Source organism: Orcinus orca, chromosome 19, assembly GCF_937001465.1.
Source record: "Orcinus orca chromosome 19, mOrcOrc1.1, whole genome shotgun sequence".
NCBI lineage: Eukaryota > Metazoa > Chordata > Mammalia > Artiodactyla > Delphinidae > Orcinus > Orcinus orca.
The window spans coordinates 61,251,398-61,273,037 of record NC_064577.1 but is presented as its reverse complement, the minus strand read 5'-3'; the positions used below and the strand labels follow the sequence as shown (position 1 = coordinate 61,273,037).

Sequence of the window (21,640 nt, the reverse complement as noted above, 5' to 3'; positions counted from 1 at the left end):
GCCCCCGCCCCCGTCTACGGCCATACCACCCTGAACGCGCCCGATCTCGTCTGATCTCGGAAGCTAAGCAGGGTCGGGCCTGGTTAGTACTTGGATGGGAGACCGCCTGGGAATACCGGGTGCTGTAGGCTTTTTGCCTCCCGCTCCGCCCGCCTTCTCCTTTACTCGCCCGCGGCGGGGGCCGCCGGCTCCGCCCCCGCCGGGCCCCGCGGCAGGCCCCACCTCCTCAGGCCCCTCCCACCACGGCGCGCGCCGGCGGGGGCGCTCCCCGCCGGCCCGGCCGGGCCAGGAAGGCGGCCCCTGGAAGGCAGCCGCACCCCAGACGCTCCCGGGGTGGCTGGCCCGGACCCAGACTCCGCCGCGGGCCCACTTGCCGTCCTTTCGGCCCGCGAGCCCCTCGACCTGCACCTGGCCGCCCCCACCGGCGCCCAGCCCCGGCGCCGCCACCTGTGTGCCGGTGTGTCCCTCCACAGCTCCCTCGACAAAAGCCCCCCCACCCCCACCCCGCCCCGCTGGCGTGTCACCGCGGCCGGGTGCGGGGAGCGGGATCGAGGGCAGGGGCCGCTTCCCGGGCCTGCCGGCCACCAGGGGCGGGGGTCCTGAGCTCGGCGGGGGGTGTGTGGGCAAGGGTGGGCCTTGCCGGGGCTGAGGGGCCGTGGCGACTCAATGGTGGCTCCCAGTGGCTTCGGGCCAGCTGCCGTCGGGCAGGAGGGCCGGCCCGGGCTGCGGCCGGGCTGCGCCTACGCGCCGCGTGGGCCGGCAGGGCCGATGCCCAAGGGACCGCGGGCCCCCGGGCCCTGAAGCCTCCGGGGCCACGTCCCTGTGAGCGACGTGCGGGATCTTGGGCGGGGGCGCCAAGCGCCGAAGGGTTTGCTGGGTCACGGCCGCCCTGGGCTGGGAGGTGGTCGCCAAACCCTCCGCCGCCGCCCGATACCCGAGACCTCCGTTCCCCTGCCTGGGCGGGCGAGGGGGCCCTGCCGGGGCGGGGCCCGGCCGCCAGGCTGGCGTTAAGGCGCCAGCGCCAGCGAAACTGGGCCTCAAGAGGCAGCCCCGCGGCCCCCGCCCCCGTCTACGGCCATACCACCCTGAACGCGCCCGATCTCGTCTGATCTCGGAAGCTAAGCAGGGTCGGCCTGGTTAGTACTTGGATGGGAGACCGCCTGGGAATACCGGGTGCTGTAGGCTTTTTGCCTCCCGCTCCCGCCCGCCCTTCTCCTTTACTCGCCAGCGGCGGGGGCCGCCGGCTCCGCCCCCGCCGGGCCCCCGCGGCAGGCCCCACCTCCTCAGGCCCCCTCCCACCACGGCGCGCGCCGGCGGGGGCGCTCCCCGCCGGCCCGGCCGGCCAGAAGGCGGCCCTGGAAGGCAGCCGCACCCCAGACGCTCCCGGGGTGGCTGGCCCGGACCCAGACTCCGCCGCGGGCCCACTTGCCGTCCTTTCGGGCCCGCGAGCCCCTCGACCTGCACCTGGCCGCCCCCCAACCGGCGCCCAGCCCCGGCGCCGCCACCTGTGTGCCGGTGTGTCCCTCCACAGCTCCCTCCGACAAAAGCCCCCCACCCCCACCCCGCCCCCGCTGGCGTGTCACCGCGGCCGGGTGCGGGAGCGGGATCGAGGGCAGGGGCCGCTTCCCCCCGGGCCTGCCGGCCACCAGGGGCGGGGTCCCTGAGCTCGGCGGGGGGTGTGGGGGCAAGGGTGGCCTTGCCGGGGGCTGAGGGGCCGTGGCGACTCAATGGTGGCTCCCAGTGGCTTCGGGCCAGCTGCCGTCGGGCAGGAGGGCCGGCCCGGGCTGCGGCCGGGCTGCGCCTAGCGCCGCGTGGGCCGGCAGGGCCGATGCCCAAGGGGACCGCGGGCCCCGGGCCCTGAAGCCTCCGGGGCCACGTCCCTGTGAGCGACGTGCGGGGATCTTGGGCGGGGCGCCAAGCGCCCGAAGGGTTTGCTGGGTCACGGCCGCCCTGGGCTGGGAGGTGGTCGCCAAAACCCTCCGCCGCCGCCCGATACCCGAGACCTCCCGTTCCCCCTGCCCTGGGCGGGCGAGGGGGCCCTGCCTGGGCGGGCCGGCCGCCAGGCTGGCGTTAAGGCGCCAGCGCCAGCGAAACTGGGCCTCAAGAGGCAGCCCGCGGCCCCCGCCCCCGTCTACGGCCATACCACCCTGAACGCGCCCGATCTCGTCTGATCTCGGAAGCTAAGCAGGGTCGGGCCTGGTTAGTACTTGATGGGAGACCGCCTGGGAATACCGGGTGCTGTAGGCTTTTTGCCTCCCGCTCCGCCCGCCTTCTCCTTTACTCGCCCGCGGCGGGGGCCGCCGGCTCCGCCCCCGCCGGGCCCCGCGGCAGGCCCCACCTCCTCAGGCCCCTCCCACCACGGCGCGCGCCGGCGGGGGCGCTCCCCGCCGGCCCGGCCGGCCAGAAGGCGGCCCTGGAAGGCAGCCGCACCCCAGACGCTCCCGGGGTGGCTGGCCCGGACCCAGACTCCGCCGCGGGCCCACTTGCCGTCCTTTCGGCCCGCGAGCCCCTCGACCTGCACCTGGCCGCCCCCACCGGCGCCCAGCCCCGGCGCCGCCACCTGTGTGCCGGTGTGTCCCTCCACAGCTCCCTCCGACAAAAGCCCCCCACCCCCACCCCGCCCCGCTGGCGTGTCACCGCGGCCGGGTGCGGGAGCGGGATCGAGGGCAGGGGCCGCTTCCCCGGGCCTGCCGGCCACCAGGGGCGGGGTCCTGAGCTCGGCGGGGGGTGTGGGGGCAAGGGTGGCCTTGCCGGGGCTGAGGGGCCGTGGCGACTCAATGGTGGCTCCCAGTGGCTTCGGGCCAGCTGCCGTCGGGCAGGAGGGCCGGCCCGGGCTGCGGCCGGGCTGCGCCTAGCGCCGCGTGGGCCGGCAGGGCCGATGCCCAAGGGACCGCGGGCCCCGGGCCCTGAAGCCTCCGGGGCCACGTCCCTGTGAGCGACGTGCGGGATCTTGGGCGGGGCGCCAAGCGCCGAAGGGTTTGCTGGGTCACGGCCGCCCTGGGCTGGGAGGTGGTCGCCAAACCCTCCGCCGCCGCCCGATACCCGAGACCTCCGTTCCCCCTGCCTGGGCGGGCGAGGGGGCCCTGCCGGGGCGGGCCGGCCGCCAGGCTGGCGTTAAGGCGCCAGCGCCAGCGAAACTGGGCCTCAAGAGGCAGCCCGCGGCCCCCGCCCCCGTCTACGGCCATACCACCCTGAACGCGCCCGATCTCGTCTGATCTCGGAAGCTAAGCAGGGTCGGGCCTGGTTAGTACTTGGATGGGAGACCGCCTGGGAATACCGGGTGCTGTAGGCTTTTTGCCTCCCGCTCCGCCCGCCTTCTCCTTTACTCGCCCGCGGCGGGGGCCGCCGGCTCCGCCCCCGCCGGGCCCCGCGGCAGGCCCCACCTCCTCAGGCCCCTCCCACCACGGCGCGCGCCGGCGGGGGCGCTCCCCGCCGGCCCGGCCGGCCAGAAGGCGGCCCTGGAAGGCAGCCGCACCCCAGACGCTCCCGGGGTGGCTGGCCCGGACCCAGACTCCGCCGCGGGCCCACTTGCCGTCCTTTCGGCCCGCGAGCCCCTCGACCTGCACCTGGCCGCCCCCACCGGCGCCCAGCCCCGGCGCCGCCACCTGTGTGCCGGTGTGTCCCTCCACAGCTCCCTCCGACAAAAGCCCCCCACCCCCACCCCGCCCCGCTGGCGTGTCACCGCGGCCGGGTGCGGGAGCGGGATCGAGGGCAGGGGCCGCTTCCCCGGGCCTGCCGGCCACCAGGGGCGGGGTCCTGAGCTCGGCGGGGGGTGTGGGGGCAAGGGTGGCCTTGCCGGGGCTGAGGGGCCGTGGCGACTCAATGGTGGCTCCCAGTGGCTTCGGGCCAGCTGCCGTCGGGCAGGAGGGCCGGCCCGGGCTGCGGCCGGGCTGCGCCTAGCGCCGCGTGGGCCGGCAGGGCCGATGCCCAAGGGACCGCGGGCCCCGGGCCCTGAAGCCTCCGGGGCCACGTCCCTGTGAGCGACGTGCGGGATCTTGGGCGGGGCGCCAAGCGCCGAAGGGTTTGCTGGGTCACGGCCGCCCTGGGCTGGGAGGTGGTCGCCAAACCCTCCGCCGCCGCCCGATACCCGAGACCTCCGTTCCCCCTGCCTGGGCGGGCGAGGGGGCCCTGCCGGGGCGGGCCGGCCGCCAGGCTGGCGTTAAGGCGCCAGCGCCAGCGAAACTGGGCCTCAAGAGGCAGCCCGCGGCCCCCGCCCCCGTCTACGGCCATACCACCCTGAACGCGCCCGATCTCGTCTGATCTCGGAAGCTAAGCAGGGTCGGGCCTGGTTAGTACTTGGATGGGAGACCGCCTGGGAATACCGGGTGCTGTAGGCTTTTTGCCTCCCGCTCCGCCCGCCTTCTCCTTTACTCGCCCGCGGCGGGGGCCGCCGGCTCCGCCCCCGCCGGGCCCCGCGGCAGGCCCCACCTCCTCAGGCCCCTCCCACCACGGCGCGCGCCGGCGGGGGCGCTCCCCGCCGGCCCGGCCGGCCAGAAGGCGGCCCTGGAAGGCAGCCGCACCCCAGACGCTCCCGGGGTGGCTGGCCCGGACCCAGACTCCGCCGCGGGCCCACTTGCCGTCCTTTCGGCCCGCGAGCCCCTCGACCTGCACCTGGCCGCCCCCACCGGCGCCCAGCCCCGGCGCCGCCACCTGTGTGCCGGTGTGTCCCTCCACAGCTCCCTCCGACAAAAGCCCCCCACCCCCACCCCGCCCCGCTGGCGTGTCACCGCGGCCGGGTGCGGGAGCGGGATCGAGGGCAGGGGCCGCTTCCCCGGGCCTGCCGGCCACCAGGGGCGGGGTCCTGAGCTCGGCGGGGGGTGTGGGGGCAAGGGTGGCCTTGCCGGGGCTGAGGGGCCGTGGCGACTCAATGGTGGCTCCCAGTGGCTTCGGGCCAGCTGCCGTCGGGCAGGAGGGCCGGCCCGGGCTGCGGCCGGGCTGCGCCTAGCGCCGCGTGGGCCGGCAGGGCCGATGCCCAAGGGACCGCGGGCCCCGGGCCCTGAAGCCTCCGGGGCCACGTCCCTGTGAGCGACGTGCGGGATCTTGGGCGGGGCGCCAAGCGCCGAAGGGTTTGCTGGGTCACGGCCGCCCTGGGCTGGGAGGTGGTCGCCAAACCCTCCGCCGCCGCCCGATACCCGAGACCTCCGTTCCCCCTGCCTGGGCGGGCGAGGGGGCCCTGCCGGGGCGGGCCGGCCGCCAGGCTGGCGTTAAGGCGCCAGCGCCAGCGAAACTGGGCCTCAAGAGGCAGCCCGCGGCCCCCGCCCCCGTCTACGGCCATACCACCCTGAACGCGCCCGATCTCGTCTGATCTCGGAAGCTAAGCAGGGTCGGGCCTGGTTAGTACTTGGATGGGAGACCGCCTGGGAATACCGGGTGCTGTAGGCTTTTTGCCTCCCGCTCCGCCCGCCTTCTCCTTTACTCGCCCGCGGCGGGGGCCGCCGGCTCCGCCCCCGCCGGGCCCCGCGGCAGGCCCCACCTCCTCAGGCCCCTCCCACCACGGCGCGCGCCGGCGGGGGCGCTCCCCGCCGGCCCGGCCGGCCAGAAGGCGGCCCTGGAAGGCAGCCGCACCCCAGACGCTCCCGGGGTGGCTGGCCCGGACCCAGACTCCGCCGCGGGCCCACTTGCCGTCCTTTCGGCCCGCGAGCCCCTCGACCTGCACCTGGCCGCCCCCACCGGCGCCCAGCCCCGGCGCCGCCACCTGTGTGCCGGTGTGTCCCTCCACAGCTCCCTCCGACAAAAGCCCCCCACCCCCACCCCGCCCCGCTGGCGTGTCACCGCGGCCGGGTGCGGGAGCGGGATCGAGGGCAGGGGCCGCTTCCCCGGGCCTGCCGGCCACCAGGGGCGGGGTCCTGAGCTCGGCGGGGGGTGTGGGGGCAAGGGTGGCCTTGCCGGGGCTGAGGGGCCGTGGCGACTCAATGGTGGCTCCCAGTGGCTTCGGGCCAGCTGCCGTCGGGCAGGAGGGCCGGCCCGGGCTGCGGCCGGGCTGCGCCTAGCGCCGCGTGGGCCGGCAGGGCCGATGCCCAAGGGACCGCGGGCCCCGGGCCCTGAAGCCTCCGGGGCCACGTCCCTGTGAGCGACGTGCGGGATCTTGGGCGGGGCGCCAAGCGCCGAAGGGTTTGCTGGGTCACGGCCGCCCTGGGCTGGGAGGTGGTCGCCAAACCCTCCGCCGCCGCCCGATACCCGAGACCTCCGTTCCCCCTGCCTGGGCGGGCGAGGGGGCCCTGCCGGGGCGGGCCGGCCGCCAGGCTGGCGTTAAGGCGCCAGCGCCAGCGAAACTGGGCCTCAAGAGGCAGCCCGCGGCCCCCGCCCCCGTCTACGGCCATACCACCCTGAACGCGCCCGATCTCGTCTGATCTCGGAAGCTAAGCAGGGTCGGGCCTGGTTAGTACTTGGATGGGAGACCGCCTGGGAATACCGGGTGCTGTAGGCTTTTTGCCTCCCGCTCCGCCCGCCTTCTCCTTTACTCGCCCGCGGCGGGGGCCGCCGGCTCCGCCCCCGCCGGGCCCCGCGGCAGGCCCCACCTCCTCAGGCCCCTCCCACCACGGCGCGCGCCGGCGGGGGCGCTCCCCGCCGGCCCGGCCGGCCAGAAGGCGGCCCTGGAAGGCAGCCGCACCCCAGACGCTCCCGGGGTGGCTGGCCCGGACCCAGACTCCGCCGCGGGCCCACTTGCCGTCCTTTCGGCCCGCGAGCCCCTCGACCTGCACCTGGCCGCCCCCACCGGCGCCCAGCCCCGGCGCCGCCACCTGTGTGCCGGTGTGTCCCTCCACAGCTCCCTCCGACAAAAGCCCCCCACCCCCACCCCGCCCCGCTGGCGTGTCACCGCGGCCGGGTGCGGGAGCGGGATCGAGGGCAGGGGCCGCTTCCCCGGGCCTGCCGGCCACCAGGGGCGGGGTCCTGAGCTCGGCGGGGGGTGTGGGGGCAAGGGTGGCCTTGCCGGGGCTGAGGGGCCGTGGCGACTCAATGGTGGCTCCCAGTGGCTTCGGGCCAGCTGCCGTCGGGCAGGAGGGCCGGCCCGGGCTGCGGCCGGGCTGCGCCTAGCGCCGCGTGGGCCGGCAGGGCCGATGCCCAAGGGACCGCGGGCCCCGGGCCCTGAAGCCTCCGGGGCCACGTCCCTGTGAGCGACGTGCGGGATCTTGGGCGGGGCGCCAAGCGCCGAAGGGTTTGCTGGGTCACGGCCGCCCTGGGCTGGGAGGTGGTCGCCAAACCCTCCGCCGCCGCCCGATACCCGAGACCTCCGTTCCCCCTGCCTGGGCGGGCGAGGGGGCCCTGCCGGGGCGGGCCGGCCGCCAGGCTGGCGTTAAGGCGCCAGCGCCAGCGAAACTGGGCCTCAAGAGGCAGCCCGCGGCCCCCGCCCCCGTCTACGGCCATACCACCCTGAACGCGCCCGATCTCGTCTGATCTCGGAAGCTAAGCAGGGTCGGGCCTGGTTAGTACTTGGATGGGAGACCGCCTGGGAATACCGGGTGCTGTAGGCTTTTTGCCTCCCGCTCCGCCCGCCTTCTCCTTTACTCGCCCGCGGCGGGGGCCGCCGGCTCCGCCCCCGCCGGGCCCCGCGGCAGGCCCCACCTCCTCAGGCCCCTCCCACCACGGCGCGCGCCGGCGGGGGCGCTCCCCGCCGGCCCGGCCGGCCAGAAGGCGGCCCTGGAAGGCAGCCGCACCCCAGACGCTCCCGGGGTGGCTGGCCCGGACCCAGACTCCGCCGCGGGCCCACTTGCCGTCCTTTCGGCCCGCGAGCCCCTCGACCTGCACCTGGCCGCCCCCACCGGCGCCCAGCCCCGGCGCCGCCACCTGTGTGCCGGTGTGTCCCTCCACAGCTCCCTCCGACAAAAGCCCCCCACCCCCACCCCGCCCCGCTGGCGTGTCACCGCGGCCGGGTGCGGGAGCGGGATCGAGGGCAGGGGCCGCTTCCCCGGGCCTGCCGGCCACCAGGGGCGGGGTCCTGAGCTCGGCGGGGGGTGTGGGGGCAAGGGTGGCCTTGCCGGGGCTGAGGGGCCGTGGCGACTCAATGGTGGCTCCCAGTGGCTTCGGGCCAGCTGCCGTCGGGCAGGAGGGCCGGCCCGGGCTGCGGCCGGGCTGCGCCTAGCGCCGCGTGGGCCGGCAGGGCCGATGCCCAAGGGACCGCGGGCCCCGGGCCCTGAAGCCTCCGGGGCCACGTCCCTGTGAGCGACGTGCGGGATCTTGGGCGGGGCGCCAAGCGCCGAAGGGTTTGCTGGGTCACGGCCGCCCTGGGCTGGGAGGTGGTCGCCAAACCCTCCGCCGCCGCCCGATACCCGAGACCTCCGTTCCCCCTGCCTGGGCGGGCGAGGGGGCCCTGCCGGGGCGGGCCGGCCGCCAGGCTGGCGTTAAGGCGCCAGCGCCAGCGAAACTGGGCCTCAAGAGGCAGCCCGCGGCCCCCGCCCCCGTCTACGGCCATACCACCCTGAACGCGCCCGATCTCGTCTGATCTCGGAAGCTAAGCAGGGTCGGGCCTGGTTAGTACTTGGATGGGAGACCGCCTGGGAATACCGGGTGCTGTAGGCTTTTTGCCTCCCGCTCCGCCCGCCTTCTCCTTTACTCGCCCGCGGCGGGGGCCGCCGGCTCCGCCCCCGCCGGGCCCCGCGGCAGGCCCCACCTCCTCAGGCCCCTCCCACCACGGCGCGCGCCGGCGGGGGCGCTCCCCGCCGGCCCGGCCGGCCAGAAGGCGGCCCTGGAAGGCAGCCGCACCCCAGACGCTCCCGGGGTGGCTGGCCCGGACCCAGACTCCGCCGCGGGCCCACTTGCCGTCCTTTCGGCCCGCGAGCCCCTCGACCTGCACCTGGCCGCCCCCACCGGCGCCCAGCCCCGGCGCCGCCACCTGTGTGCCGGTGTGTCCCTCCACAGCTCCCTCCGACAAAAGCCCCCCACCCCCACCCCGCCCCGCTGGCGTGTCACCGCGGCCGGGTGCGGGAGCGGGATCGAGGGCAGGGGCCGCTTCCCCGGGCCTGCCGGCCACCAGGGGCGGGGTCCTGAGCTCGGCGGGGGGTGTGGGGGCAAGGGTGGCCTTGCCGGGGCTGAGGGGCCGTGGCGACTCAATGGTGGCTCCCAGTGGCTTCGGGCCAGCTGCCGTCGGGCAGGAGGGCCGGCCCGGGCTGCGGCCGGGCTGCGCCTAGCGCCGCGTGGGCCGGCAGGGCCGATGCCCAAGGGACCGCGGGCCCCGGGCCCTGAAGCCTCCGGGGCCACGTCCCTGTGAGCGACGTGCGGGATCTTGGGCGGGGCGCCAAGCGCCGAAGGGTTTGCTGGGTCACGGCCGCCCTGGGCTGGGAGGTGGTCGCCAAACCCTCCGCCGCCGCCCGATACCCGAGACCTCCGTTCCCCCTGCCTGGGCGGGCGAGGGGGCCCTGCCGGGGCGGGCCGGCCGCCAGGCTGGCGTTAAGGCGCCAGCGCCAGCGAAACTGGGCCTCAAGAGGCAGCCCGCGGCCCCCGCCCCCGTCTACGGCCATACCACCCTGAACGCGCCCGATCTCGTCTGATCTCGGAAGCTAAGCAGGGTCGGGCCTGGTTAGTACTTGGATGGGAGACCGCCTGGGAATACCGGGTGCTGTAGGCTTTTTGCCTCCCGCTCCGCCCGCCTTCTCCTTTACTCGCCCGCGGCGGGGGCCGCCGGCTCCGCCCCCGCCGGGCCCCGCGGCAGGCCCCACCTCCTCAGGCCCCTCCCACCACGGCGCGCGCCGGCGGGGGCGCTCCCCGCCGGCCCGGCCGGCCAGAAGGCGGCCCTGGAAGGCAGCCGCACCCCAGACGCTCCCGGGGTGGCTGGCCCGGACCCAGACTCCGCCGCGGGCCCACTTGCCGTCCTTTCGGCCCGCGAGCCCCTCGACCTGCACCTGGCCGCCCCCACCGGCGCCCAGCCCCGGCGCCGCCACCTGTGTGCCGGTGTGTCCCTCCACAGCTCCCTCCGACAAAAGCCCCCCACCCCCACCCCGCCCCGCTGGCGTGTCACCGCGGCCGGGTGCGGGAGCGGGATCGAGGGCAGGGGCCGCTTCCCCGGGCCTGCCGGCCACCAGGGGCGGGGTCCTGAGCTCGGCGGGGGGTGTGGGGGCAAGGGTGGCCTTGCCGGGGCTGAGGGGCCGTGGCGACTCAATGGTGGCTCCCAGTGGCTTCGGGCCAGCTGCCGTCGGGCAGGAGGGCCGGCCCGGGCTGCGGCCGGGCTGCGCCTAGCGCCGCGTGGGCCGGCAGGGCCGATGCCCAAGGGACCGCGGGCCCCGGGCCCTGAAGCCTCCGGGGCCACGTCCCTGTGAGCGACGTGCGGGATCTTGGGCGGGGCGCCAAGCGCCGAAGGGTTTGCTGGGTCACGGCCGCCCTGGGCTGGGAGGTGGTCGCCAAACCCTCCGCCGCCGCCCGATACCCGAGACCTCCGTTCCCCCTGCCTGGGCGGGCGAGGGGGCCCTGCCGGGGCGGGCCGGCCGCCAGGCTGGCGTTAAGGCGCCAGCGCCAGCGAAACTGGGCCTCAAGAGGCAGCCCGCGGCCCCCGCCCCCGTCTACGGCCATACCACCCTGAACGCGCCCGATCTCGTCTGATCTCGGAAGCTAAGCAGGGTCGGGCCTGGTTAGTACTTGGATGGGAGACCGCCTGGGAATACCGGGTGCTGTAGGCTTTTTGCCTCCCGCTCCGCCCGCCTTCTCCTTTACTCGCCCGCGGCGGGGGCCGCCGGCTCCGCCCCCGCCGGGCCCCGCGGCAGGCCCCACCTCCTCAGGCCCCTCCCACCACGGCGCGCGCCGGCGGGGGCGCTCCCCGCCGGCCCGGCCGGCCAGAAGGCGGCCCTGGAAGGCAGCCGCACCCCAGACGCTCCCGGGGTGGCTGGCCCGGACCCAGACTCCGCCGCGGGCCCACTTGCCGTCCTTTCGGCCCGCGAGCCCCTCGACCTGCACCTGGCCGCCCCCACCGGCGCCCAGCCCCGGCGCCGCCACCTGTGTGCCGGTGTGTCCCTCCACAGCTCCCTCCGACAAAAGCCCCCCACCCCCACCCCGCCCCGCTGGCGTGTCACCGCGGCCGGGTGCGGGAGCGGGATCGAGGGCAGGGGCCGCTTCCCCGGGCCTGCCGGCCACCAGGGGCGGGGTCCTGAGCTCGGCGGGGGGTGTGGGGGCAAGGGTGGCCTTGCCGGGGCTGAGGGGCCGTGGCGACTCAATGGTGGCTCCCAGTGGCTTCGGGCCAGCTGCCGTCGGGCAGGAGGGCCGGCCCGGGCTGCGGCCGGGCTGCGCCTAGCGCCGCGTGGGCCGGCAGGGCCGATGCCCAAGGGACCGCGGGCCCCGGGCCCTGAAGCCTCCGGGGCCACGTCCCTGTGAGCGACGTGCGGGATCTTGGGCGGGGCGCCAAGCGCCGAAGGGTTTGCTGGGTCACGGCCGCCCTGGGCTGGGAGGTGGTCGCCAAACCCTCCGCCGCCGCCCGATACCCGAGACCTCCGTTCCCCCTGCCTGGGCGGGCGAGGGGGCCCTGCCGGGGCGGGCCGGCCGCCAGGCTGGCGTTAAGGCGCCAGCGCCAGCGAAACTGGGCCTCAAGAGGCAGCCCGCGGCCCCCGCCCCCGTCTACGGCCATACCACCCTGAACGCGCCCGATCTCGTCTGATCTCGGAAGCTAAGCAGGGTCGGGCCTGGTTAGTACTTGGATGGGAGACCGCCTGGGAATACCGGGTGCTGTAGGCTTTTTGCCTCCCGCTCCGCCCGCCTTCTCCTTTACTCGCCCGCGGCGGGGGCCGCCGGCTCCGCCCCCGCCGGGCCCCGCGGCAGGCCCCACCTCCTCAGGCCCCTCCCACCACGGCGCGCGCCGGCGGGGGCGCTCCCCGCCGGCCCGGCCGGCCAGAAGGCGGCCCTGGAAGGCAGCCGCACCCCAGACGCTCCCGGGGTGGCTGGCCCGGACCCAGACTCCGCCGCGGGCCCACTTGCCGTCCTTTCGGCCCGCGAGCCCCTCGACCTGCACCTGGCCGCCCCCACCGGCGCCCAGCCCCGGCGCCGCCACCTGTGTGCCGGTGTGTCCCTCCACAGCTCCCTCCGACAAAAGCCCCCCACCCCCACCCCGCCCCGCTGGCGTGTCACCGCGGCCGGGTGCGGGAGCGGGATCGAGGGCAGGGGCCGCTTCCCCGGGCCTGCCGGCCACCAGGGGCGGGGTCCTGAGCTCGGCGGGGGGTGTGGGGGCAAGGGTGGCCTTGCCGGGGCTGAGGGGCCGTGGCGACTCAATGGTGGCTCCCAGTGGCTTCGGGCCAGCTGCCGTCGGGCAGGAGGGCCGGCCCGGGCTGCGGCCGGGCTGCGCCTAGCGCCGCGTGGGCCGGCAGGGCCGATGCCCAAGGGACCGCGGGCCCCGGGCCCTGAAGCCTCCGGGGCCACGTCCCTGTGAGCGACGTGCGGGATCTTGGGCGGGGCGCCAAGCGCCGAAGGGTTTGCTGGGTCACGGCCGCCCTGGGCTGGGAGGTGGTCGCCAAACCCTCCGCCGCCGCCCGATACCCGAGACCTCCGTTCCCCCTGCCTGGGCGGGCGAGGGGGCCCTGCCTGGGCGGGCCGGCCGCCAGGCTGGCGTTAAGGCGCCAGCGCCAGCGAAACTGGGCCTCAAGAGGCAGCCCGCGGCCCCCGCCCCCGTCTACGGCCATACCACCCTGAACGCGCCCGATCTCGTCTGATCTCGGAAGCTAAGCAGGGTCGGGCCTGGTTAGTACTTGGATGGGAGACCGCCTGGGAATACCGGGTGCTGTAGGCTTTTTGCCTCCCGCTCCGCCCGCCTTCTCCTTTACTCGCCCGCGGCGGGGGCCGCCGGCTCCGCCCCCGCCGGGCCCCGCGGCAGGCCCCACCTCCTCAGGCCCCTCCCACCACGGCGCGCGCCGGCGGGGGCGCTCCCCGCCGGCCCGGCCGGCCAGAAGGCGGCCCTGGAAGGCAGCCGCACCCCAGACGCTCCCGGGGTGGCTGGCCCGGACCCAGACTCCGCCGCGGGCCCACTTGCCGTCCTTTCGGCCCGCGAGCCCCTCGACCTGCACCTGGCCGCCCCCACCGGCGCCCAGCCCCGGCGCCGCCACCTGTGTGCCGGTGTGTCCCTCCACAGCTCCCTCCGACAAAAGCCCCCCACCCCCACCCCGCCCCGCTGGCGTGTCACCGCGGCCGGGTGCGGGAGCGGGATCGAGGGCAGGGGCCGCTTCCCCGGGCCTGCCGGCCACCAGGGGCGGGGTCCTGAGCTCGGCGGGGGGTGTGGGGGCAAGGGTGGCCTTGCCGGGGCTGAGGGGCCGTGGCGACTCAATGGTGGCTCCCAGTGGCTTCGGGCCAGCTGCCGTCGGGCAGGAGGGCCGGCCCGGGCTGCGGCCGGGCTGCGCCTAGCGCCGCGTGGGCCGGCAGGGCCGATGCCCAAGGGACCGCGGGCCCCGGGCCCTGAAGCCTCCGGGGCCACGTCCCTGTGAGCGACGTGCGGGATCTTGGGCGGGGCGCCAAGCGCCGAAGGGTTTGCTGGGTCACGGCCGCCCTGGGCTGGGAGGTGGTCGCCAAACCCTCCGCCGCCGCCCGATACCCGAGACCTCCGTTCCCCCTGCCTGGGCGGGCGAGGGGGCCCTGCCGGGGCGGGCCGGCCGCCAGGCTGGCGTTAAGGCGCCAGCGCCAGCGAAACTGGGCCTCAAGAGGCAGCCCGCGGCCCCCGCCCCCGTCTACGGCCATACCACCCTGAACGCGCCCGATCTCGTCTGATCTCGGAAGCTAAGCAGGGTCGGGCCTGGTTAGTACTTGGATGGGAGACCGCCTGGGAATACCGGGTGCTGTAGGCTTTTTGCCTCCCGCTCCGCCCGCCTTCTCCTTTACTCGCCCGCGGCGGGGGCCGCCGGCTCCGCCCCCGCCGGACCCCGCGGCAGGCCCCACCTCCTCAGGCCCCTCCCACCACGGCGCGCGCCGGCGGGGGCGCTCCCCGCCGGCCCGGCCGGCCAGGCGGCCAGAAGGCGGCCCTGGAAGGCGGCCGCACCCCAGACGCTCCCGGGGTGGCTGGCCCGGACCCAGACTCCGCCGCGGGCCCACTTGCCGTCCTTTCGGCCCGCGAGCCCCTCGACCTGCACCTGGCCGCCCCCACCGGCGCCCAGCCCCGGCGCCGCCACCTGTGTGCCGGTGTGTCCCTCCACAGCTCCCTCCGACAAAAGCCCCCCACCCCCACCCCGCCCCGCTGGCGTGTCACCGCGGCCGGGTGCGGGAGCGGGATCGAGGGCAGGGGCCGCTTCCCCGGGCCTGCCGGCCACCAGGGGCGGGGTCCTGAGCTCGGCGGGGGGTGTGGGGGCAAGGGTGGCCTTGCCGGGGCTGAGGGGCCGTGGCGACTCAATGGTGGCTCCCAGTGGCTTCGGGCCAGCTGCCGTCGGGCAGGAGGGCCGGCCCGGGCTGCGGCCGGGCTGCGCCTAGCGCCGCGTGGGCCGGCAGGGCCGATGCCCAAGGGACCGCGGGCCCCGGGCCCTGAAGCCTCCGGGGCCACGTCCCTGTGAGCGACGTGCGGGATCTTGGGCGGGGCGCCAAGCGCCGAAGGGTTTGCTGGGTCACGGCCGCCCTGGGCTGGGAGGTGGTCGCCAAACCCTCCGCCGCCGCCCGATACCCGAGACCTCCGTTCCCCCTGCCTGGGCGGGCGAGGGGGCCCTGCCGGGGCGGGCCGGCCGCCAGGCTGGCGTTAAGGCGCCAGCGCCAGCGAAACTGGGCCTCAAGAGGCAGCCCGCGGCCCCCGCCCCCGTCTACGGCCATACCACCCTGAACGCGCCCGATCTCGTCTGATCTCGGAAGCTAAGCAGGGTCGGGCCTGGTTAGTACTTGGATGGGAGACCGCCTGGGAATACCGGGTGCTGTAGGCTTTTTGCCTCCCGCTCCGCCCGCCTTCTCCTTTACTCGCCCGCGGCGGGGGCCGCCGGCTCCGCCCCCGCCGGACCCCGCGGCAGGCCCCACCTCCTCAGGCCCCTCCCACCACGGCGCGCGCCGGCGGGGGCGCTCCCCGCCGGCCCGGCCGGCCAGAAGGCGGCCCTGGAAGGCGGCCGCACCCCAGACGCTCCCGGGGTGGCTGGCCCGGACCCAGACTCCGCCGCGGGCCCACTTGCCGTCCTTTCGGCCCGCGAGCCCCTCGACCTGCACCTGGCCGCCCCCACCGGCGCCCAGCCCCGGCGCCGCCACCTGTGTGCCGGTGTGTCCCTCCACAGCTCCCTCCGACAAAAGCCCCCCACCCCCACCCCGCCCCGCTGGCGTGTCACCGCGGCCGGGTGCGGGAGCGGGATCGAGGGCAGGGGCCGCTTCCCCGGGCCTGCCGGCCACCAGGGGCGGGGTCCTGAGCTCGGCGGGGGGTGTGGGGGCAAGGGTGGCCTTGCCGGGGCTGAGGGGCCGTGGCGACTCAATGGTGGCTCCCAGTGGCTTCGGGCCAGCTGCCGTCGGGCAGGAGGGCCGGCCCGGGCTGCGGCCGGGCTGCGCCTAGCGCCGCGTGGGCCGGCAGGGCCGATGCCCAAGGGACCGCGGGCCCCGGGCCCTGAAGCCTCCGGGGCCACGTCCCTGTGAGCGACGTGCGGGATCTTGGGCGGGGCGCCAAGCGCCGAAGGGTTTGCTGGGTCACGGCCGCCCTGGGCTGGGAGGTGGTCGCCAAACCCTCCGCCGCCGCCCGATACCCGAGACCTCCGTTCCCCCTGCCTGGGCGGGCGAGGGGGCCCTGCCGGGGCGGGCCGGCCGCCAGGCTGGCGTTAAGGCGCCAGCGCCAGCGAAACTGGGCCTCAAGAGGCAGCCCGCGGCCCCCGCCCCCGTCTACGGCCATACCACCCTGAACGCGCCCGATCTCGTCTGATCTCGGAAGCTAAGCAGGGTCGGGCCTGGTTAGTACTTGGATGGGAGACCGCCTGGGAATACCGGGTGCTGTAGGCTTTTTGCCTCCCGCTCCGCCCGCCTTCTCCTTTACTCGCCCGCGGCGGGGGCCGCCGGCTCCGCCCCCGCCGGGCCCCGCGGCAGGCCCCACCTCCTCAGGCCCCTCCCACCACGGCGCGCGCCGGCGGGGGCGCTCCCCGCCGGCCCGGCCGGCCAGAAGGCGGCCCTGGAAGGCAGCCGCACCCCAGACGCTCCCGGGGTGGCTGGCCCGGACCCAGACTCCGCCGCGGGCCCACTTGCCGTCCTTTCGGCCCGCGAGCCCCTCGACCTGCACCTGGCCGCCCCCACCGGCGCCCAGCCCCGGCGCCGCCACCTGTGTGCCGGTGTGTCCCTCCACAGCTCCCTCCGACAAAAGCCCCCCACCCCCACCCCGCCCCTCTGGCGTGTCACCGCGGCCGGGTGCGGGAGCGGGATCGAGGGCAGGGGCCGCTTCCCCGGGCCTGCCGGCCACCAGGGGCGGGGTCCTGAGCTCGGCGGGGGGTGTGGGGGCAAGGGTGGCCTTGCCGGGGCTGAGGGGCCGTGGCGACTCAATGGTGGCTCCCAGTGGCTTCGGGCCAGCTGCCGTCGGGCAGGAGGGCCGGCCCGGGCTGCGGCCGGGCTGCGCCTCGCGCCGCGTGGGCCGGCAGGGCCGATGCCCAAGGGACCGCGGGCCCCGGGCCCTGAAGCCTCCGGGGCCACGTCCCTGTGAGCGACGTGCGGGATCTTGGGCGGGGCGCCAAGCGCCGAAGGGTTTGCTGGGTCACGGCCGCCCTGGGCTGGGAGGTGGTCGCCAAACCCTCCGCCGCCGCCCGATACCCGAGACCTCCGTTCCCCCTGCCTGGGCGGGCCGGCCGCCAGGCTGGCGTTAAGGCGCCAGCGCCAGCGAAACTGGGCCTCAAGAGGCAGCCCGCGGCCCCCGCCCCCGTCTACGGCCATACCACCCTGAACGCGCCCGATCTCGTCTGATCTCGGAAGCTAAGCAGGGTCGGGCCTGGTTAGTACTTGGATGGGAGACGGCCTGGGAATACCGGGTGCTGTAGGCTTTTTGCCTCCCGCTCCGCCCGCCTTCTCCTTTACTCGCCCGCGGCGGGGGCCGCCGGCTCCGCCCCCGCCGGGCCCCGCGGCAGGCCCCACCTCCTCAGGCCCCTCCCACCACGGCGCGCGCCGGCGGGGGCGCTCCCCGCCGGCCCGGCCGGCCAGAAGGCGGCCCTGGAAGGCAGCCGCACCCCAGACGCTCCCGGGGTGGCTGGCCCGGACCCAGACTCCGCCGCGGGCCCACTTGCCGTCCTTTCGGCCCGCGAGCCCCTCGACCTGCACCTGGCCGCCCCCACCGGCGCCCAGCCCCGGCGCCGCCACCTGTGTGCCGGTGTGTCCCTCCACAGCTCCCTCCGACAAAAGCCCCCCACCCCCACCCCGCCCCGCTGGCGTGTCACCGCGGCCGGGTGCGGGAGCGGGATCGAGGGCAGGGGCCGCTTCCCCGGGCCTGCCGGCCACCAGGGGCGGGGTCCTGAGCTCGGCGGGGGGTGTGGGGGCAAGGGTGGCCTTGCCGGGGCTGAGGGGCCGTGGCGACTCAATGGTGGCTCCCAGTGGCTTCGGGCCAGCTGCCGTCGGGCAGGAGGGCCGGCCCGGGCTGCGGCCGGGCTGCGCCTAGCGCCGCATGGGCCGGCAGGGCCGATGCCCAAGGGACCGCGGGCCCCGGGCCCTGAAGCCTCCGGGGCCACGTCCCTGTGAGCGACGTGCGGGATCTTGGGCGGGGCGCCAAGCGCCGAAGGGTTTGCTGGGTCACGGCCGCCCTGGGCTGGGAGGTGGTCGCCAAACCCTCCGCCGCCGCCCGATACCCGAGACCTCCGTTCCCCCTGCCTGGGCGGGCGAGGGGGCCCTGCCGGGGCGGGCCGGCCGCCAGGCTGGCGTTAAGGCGCCAGCGCCAGCGAAACTGGGCCTCAAGAGGCAGCCCGCGGCCCCCGCCCCCGTCTACGGCCATACCACCCTGAACGCGCCCGATCTCGTCTGATCTCGGAAGCTAAGCAGGGTCGGGCCTGGTTAGTACTTGGATGGGAGACCGCCTGGGAATACCGGGTGCTGTAGGCTTTTTGCCTCCCGCTCCGCCCGCCTTCTCCTTTACTCGCCCGCGGCGGGGGCCGCCGGCTCCGCCCCCGCCGGGCCCCGCGGCAGGCCCCACCTCCTCAGGCCCCTCCCACCACGGCGCGCGCCGGCGGGGGCGCTCCCCGCCGGCCCGGCCGGCCAGAAGGCGGCCCTGGAAGGCAGCCGCACCCCAGACGCTCCCGGGGTGGCTGGCCCGGACCCAGACTCCGCCGCGGGCCCACTTGCCGTCCTTTCGGCCCGCGAGCCCCTCGACCTGCACCTGGCCGCCCCCACCGGCGCCCAGCCCCGGCGCCGCCACCTGTGTGCCGGTGTGTCCCTCCACAGCTCCCTCCGACAAAAGCCCCCCACCCCCACCCCGCCCCGCTGGCGTGTCACCGCGGCCGGGTGCGGGAGCGGGATCGAGGGCAGGGGCCGCTTCCCCGGGCCTGCCGGCCACCAGGGGCGGGGTCCTGAGCTCGGCGGGGGGTGTGGGGGCAAGGGTGGCCTTGCCGGGGCTGAGGGGCCGTGGCGACTCAATGGTGGCTCCCAGTGGCTTCGGGCCAGCTGCCGTCGGGCAGGAGGGCCGGCCCGGGCTGCGGCCGGGCTGCGCCTAGCGCCGCGTGGGCCGGCAGGGCCGATGCCCAAGGGACCGCGGGCCCCGGGCCCTGAAGCCTCCGGGGCCACGTCCCTGTGAGCGACGTGCGGGATCTTGGGCGGGGCGCCAAGCGCCGAAGGGTTTGCTGGGTCACGGCCGCCCTGGGCTGGGAGGTGGTCGCCAAACCCTCCGCCGCCGCCCGATACCCGAGACCTCCGTTCCCCCTGCCTGGGCGGGCGAGGGGGCCCTGCCGGGGCGGGCCGGCCGCCAGGCTGGCGTTAAGGCGCCAGCGCCAGCGAAACTGGGCCTCAAGAGGCAGCCCGCGGCCCCCGCCCCCGTCTACGGCCATACCACCCTGAACGCGCCCGATCTCGTCTGATCTCGGAAGCTAAGCAGGGTCGGGCCTGGTTAGTACTTGGATGGGAGACCGCCTGGGAATACCGGGTGCTGTAGGCTTTTTGCCTCCCGCTCCGCCCGCCTTCTCCTTTACTCGCCCGCGGCGGGGGCCGCCGGCTCCGCCCCCGCCGGGCCCCGCGGCAGGCCCCACCTCCTCAGGCCCCTCCCACCACGGCGCGCGCCGGCGGGGGCGCTCCCCGCCGGCCCGGCCGGCCAGAAGGCGGCCCTGGAAGGCAGCCGCACCCCAGACGCTCCCGGGGTGGCTGGCCCGGACCCAGACTCCGCCGCGGGCCCACTTGCCGTCCTTTCGGCCCGCGAGCCCCTCGACCTGCACCTGGCCGCCCCCACCGGCGCCCAGCCCCGGCGCCGCCACCTGTGTGCCGGTGTGTCCCTCCACAGCTCCCTCCGACAAAAGCCCCCCACCCCCACCCCGCCCCGCTGGCGTGTCACCGCGGCCGGGTGCGGGAGCGGGATCGAGGGCAGGGGCCGCTTCCCCGGGCCTGCCGGCCACCAGGGGCGGGGTCCTGAGCTCGGCGGGGGGTGTGGGGGCAAGGGTGGCCTTGCCGGGGCTGAGGGGCCGTGGCGACTCAATGGTGGCTCCCAGTGGCTTCGGGCCAGCTGCCGTCGGGCAGGAGGGCCGGCCCGGGCTGCGGCCGGGCTGCACCTAGCGCCGCGTGGGCCGGCAGGGCCGATGCCCAAGGGACCGCGGGCCCCGGGCCCTGAAGCCTCCGGGGCCACGTCCCTGTGAGCGACGTGCGGGATCTTGGGCGGGGCGCCAAGCGCCGAAGGGTTTGCTGGGTCACGGCCGCCCTGGGCTGGGAGGTGGTCGCCAAACCCTCCGCCGCCGCCCGATACCCGAGACCTCCGTTCCCCCTGCCTGGGCGGGCGAGGGGGCCCTGCCGGGGCGGGCCGGCCGCCAGGCTGGCGTTAAGGCGCCAGCGCCAGCGAAACTGGGCCTCAAGAGGCAGCCCGCGGCCCCCGCCCCCGTCTACGGCCATACCACCCTGAACGCGCCCGATCTCGTCTGATCTCGGAAGCTAAGCAGGGTCGGGCCTGGTTAGTACTTGGATGGGAGACCGCCTGGGAATACCGGGTGCTGTAGGCTTTTTGCCTCCCGCTCCGCCCGCCTTCTCCTTTACTCGCCCGCGGCGGGGGCCGCCGGCTCCGCCCCCGCCGGGCCCCGCGGCAGGCCCCACCTCCTCAGGCCCCTCCCACCACGGCGCGCGCCGGCGGGGGCGCTCCCCGCCGGCCCGGCCGGCCAGGCGGCCAGAAGGCGGCCCTGGAAGGCGGCCGCACCCCAGACGCTCCCGGGGTGGCTGGCCCGGACCCAGACTCCGCCGCGGGCCCACTTGCCGTCCTTTCGGCCCGCGAGCCCCTCGACCTGCACCTGGCCGCCCCCACCGGCGCCCAGCCCCGGCGCCGCCACCTGTGTGCCGGTGTGTCCCTCCACAGCTCCCTCCGACAAAAGCCCCCCACCCCCACCCCGCCCCTCTGGCGTGTCACCGCGGCCGGGTGCGGGAGCGGGATCGAGGGCAGGGGCCGCTTCCCCGGGCCTGCCGGCCACCAGGGGCGGGGTCCTGAGCTCGGCGGGGGGTGTGGGGGCAAGGGTGGCCTTGCCGGGGCTGAGGGGCCGTGGCGACTCAATGGTGGCTCCCAGTGGCTTCGGGCCAGCTGCTGTCGGGCAGGAGGGCCGGCCCGGGCTGCGGCCGGGCTGCGCCTCGCGCCGCGTGGGCCGGCAGGGCCGATGCCCAAGGGACCGCGGGCCCCGGGCCCTGAAGCCTCCGGGGCCACGTCCCTGTGAGCGACGTGCGGGATCTTGGGCGGGGCGCCAAGCGCCGAAGGGTTTGCTGGGTCACGGCCGCCCTGGGCTGGGAGGTGGTCGCCAAACCCTCCGCCGCCGCCCGATACCCGAGACCTCCGTTCCCCCTGCCTGGGCGGGCGAGGGGGCCCTGCCGGGGCGGGCCGGCCGCCAGGCTGGCGTTAAGGCGCCAGCGCCAGCGAAACTGGGCCTCAAGAGGCAGCCCGCGGCCCCCGCCCCCGTCTACGGCCATACCACCCTGAACGCGCCCGATCTCGTCTGATCTCGGAAGCTAAGCAGGGTCGGGCCTGGTTAGTACTTGGATGGGAGACCGCCTGGGAATACCGGGTGCTGTAGGCTTTTTGCCTCCCGCTCCGCCCGCCTTCTCCTTTACTCGCCCGCGGCGGGGGCCGCCGGCTCCGCCCCCGCCGGGCCCCGCGGCAGGCCCCACCTCCTCAGGCCCCTCCCACCACGGCGCGCGCCGGCGGGGGCGCTCCCCGCCGGCCCGGCCGGCCAGAAGGCGGCCCTGGAAGGCAGCCGCACCCCAGACGCTCCCGGGGTGGCTGGCCCGGACCCAGACTCCGCCGCGGGCCCACTTGCCGTCCTTTCGGCCCGCGAGCCCCTCGACCTGCACCTGGCCGCCCCCACCGGCGCCCAGCCCCGGCGCCGCCACCTGTGTGCCGGTGTGTCCCTCCACAGCTCCCTCCGACAAAAGCCCCCCACCCCCACCCCGCCCCGCTGGCGTGTCACCGCGGCCGGGTGCGGGAGCGGGATCGAGGGCAGGGGCCGCTTCCCCGGGCCTGCCGGCCACCAGGGGCGGGGTCCTGAGCTCGGCGGGGGGTGTGGGGGCAAGGGTGGCCTTGCCGGGGCTGAGGGGCCGTGGCGACTCAATGGTGGCTCCCAGTGGCTTCGGGCCAGCTGCCGTCGGGCAGGAGGGCCGGCCCGGGCTG

General features: G+C 76.9%; 21 non-coding genes across 21 annotated transcripts; all 21 read left to right on the top strand.

The window, feature by feature from the left end:
* The first annotated feature begins 12 nt into the window (after positions 1–12).
* Positions 13–131, top strand: LOC125962475 (5S ribosomal RNA). The gene has a single exon (XR_007473996.1). It is a non-coding gene; the product is annotated as a 5S ribosomal RNA (ribosomal RNA).
* Positions 132–1,067: 936 nt separating this feature from the next.
* LOC125962494 (5S ribosomal RNA) lies at positions 1,068–1,185 on the top strand. The gene has a single exon (XR_007474015.1). It is a non-coding gene; the product is annotated as a 5S ribosomal RNA (ribosomal RNA).
* Positions 1,186–2,129: 944 nt separating this feature from the next.
* LOC125962484 (5S ribosomal RNA) lies at positions 2,130–2,247 on the top strand. Its single transcript, XR_007474005.1, has one exon. It is a non-coding gene; the product is annotated as a 5S ribosomal RNA (ribosomal RNA).
* A 926-nt stretch (positions 2,248–3,173) lies between these two features.
* On the top strand, positions 3,174–3,292 carry LOC125962474 (5S ribosomal RNA). The gene has a single exon (XR_007473995.1). It is a non-coding gene; the product is annotated as a 5S ribosomal RNA (ribosomal RNA).
* Positions 3,293–4,218: 926 nt separating this feature from the next.
* On the top strand, positions 4,219–4,337 carry LOC125962473 (5S ribosomal RNA). The gene has a single exon (XR_007473994.1). It is a non-coding gene; the product is annotated as a 5S ribosomal RNA (ribosomal RNA).
* Positions 4,338–5,263: 926 nt separating this feature from the next.
* LOC125962472 (5S ribosomal RNA) lies at positions 5,264–5,382 on the top strand. Its single transcript, XR_007473993.1, has one exon. It is a non-coding gene; the product is annotated as a 5S ribosomal RNA (ribosomal RNA).
* A 926-nt stretch (positions 5,383–6,308) lies between these two features.
* Positions 6,309–6,427, top strand: LOC125962471 (5S ribosomal RNA). The gene has a single exon (XR_007473992.1). It is a non-coding gene; the product is annotated as a 5S ribosomal RNA (ribosomal RNA).
* A 926-nt stretch (positions 6,428–7,353) lies between these two features.
* LOC125962470 (5S ribosomal RNA) lies at positions 7,354–7,472 on the top strand. Its single transcript, XR_007473991.1, has one exon. It is a non-coding gene; the product is annotated as a 5S ribosomal RNA (ribosomal RNA).
* Positions 7,473–8,398: 926 nt separating this feature from the next.
* On the top strand, positions 8,399–8,517 carry LOC125962468 (5S ribosomal RNA). Its single transcript, XR_007473989.1, has one exon. It is a non-coding gene; the product is annotated as a 5S ribosomal RNA (ribosomal RNA).
* A 926-nt stretch (positions 8,518–9,443) lies between these two features.
* LOC125962467 (5S ribosomal RNA) lies at positions 9,444–9,562 on the top strand. The gene has a single exon (XR_007473988.1). It is a non-coding gene; the product is annotated as a 5S ribosomal RNA (ribosomal RNA).
* Positions 9,563–10,488: 926 nt separating this feature from the next.
* On the top strand, positions 10,489–10,607 carry LOC125962466 (5S ribosomal RNA). Its single transcript, XR_007473987.1, has one exon. It is a non-coding gene; the product is annotated as a 5S ribosomal RNA (ribosomal RNA).
* Positions 10,608–11,533: 926 nt separating this feature from the next.
* Positions 11,534–11,652, top strand: LOC125962465 (5S ribosomal RNA). The gene has a single exon (XR_007473986.1). It is a non-coding gene; the product is annotated as a 5S ribosomal RNA (ribosomal RNA).
* Positions 11,653–12,578: 926 nt separating this feature from the next.
* On the top strand, positions 12,579–12,697 carry LOC125962464 (5S ribosomal RNA). The gene has a single exon (XR_007473985.1). It is a non-coding gene; the product is annotated as a 5S ribosomal RNA (ribosomal RNA).
* A 926-nt stretch (positions 12,698–13,623) lies between these two features.
* LOC125962463 (5S ribosomal RNA) lies at positions 13,624–13,742 on the top strand. Its single transcript, XR_007473984.1, has one exon. It is a non-coding gene; the product is annotated as a 5S ribosomal RNA (ribosomal RNA).
* A 934-nt stretch (positions 13,743–14,676) lies between these two features.
* LOC125962462 (5S ribosomal RNA) lies at positions 14,677–14,795 on the top strand. Its single transcript, XR_007473983.1, has one exon. It is a non-coding gene; the product is annotated as a 5S ribosomal RNA (ribosomal RNA).
* A 926-nt stretch (positions 14,796–15,721) lies between these two features.
* On the top strand, positions 15,722–15,840 carry LOC125962461 (5S ribosomal RNA). Its single transcript, XR_007473982.1, has one exon. It is a non-coding gene; the product is annotated as a 5S ribosomal RNA (ribosomal RNA).
* A 903-nt stretch (positions 15,841–16,743) lies between these two features.
* Positions 16,744–16,862, top strand: LOC125962485 (5S ribosomal RNA). The gene has a single exon (XR_007474006.1). It is a non-coding gene; the product is annotated as a 5S ribosomal RNA (ribosomal RNA).
* A 926-nt stretch (positions 16,863–17,788) lies between these two features.
* On the top strand, positions 17,789–17,907 carry LOC125962460 (5S ribosomal RNA). The gene has a single exon (XR_007473981.1). It is a non-coding gene; the product is annotated as a 5S ribosomal RNA (ribosomal RNA).
* A 926-nt stretch (positions 17,908–18,833) lies between these two features.
* LOC125962459 (5S ribosomal RNA) lies at positions 18,834–18,952 on the top strand. Its single transcript, XR_007473980.1, has one exon. It is a non-coding gene; the product is annotated as a 5S ribosomal RNA (ribosomal RNA).
* A 926-nt stretch (positions 18,953–19,878) lies between these two features.
* Positions 19,879–19,997, top strand: LOC125962457 (5S ribosomal RNA). Its single transcript, XR_007473978.1, has one exon. It is a non-coding gene; the product is annotated as a 5S ribosomal RNA (ribosomal RNA).
* Positions 19,998–20,931: 934 nt separating this feature from the next.
* LOC125962456 (5S ribosomal RNA) lies at positions 20,932–21,050 on the top strand. The gene has a single exon (XR_007473977.1). It is a non-coding gene; the product is annotated as a 5S ribosomal RNA (ribosomal RNA).
* Positions 21,051–21,640: the final 590 nt, after the last annotated feature.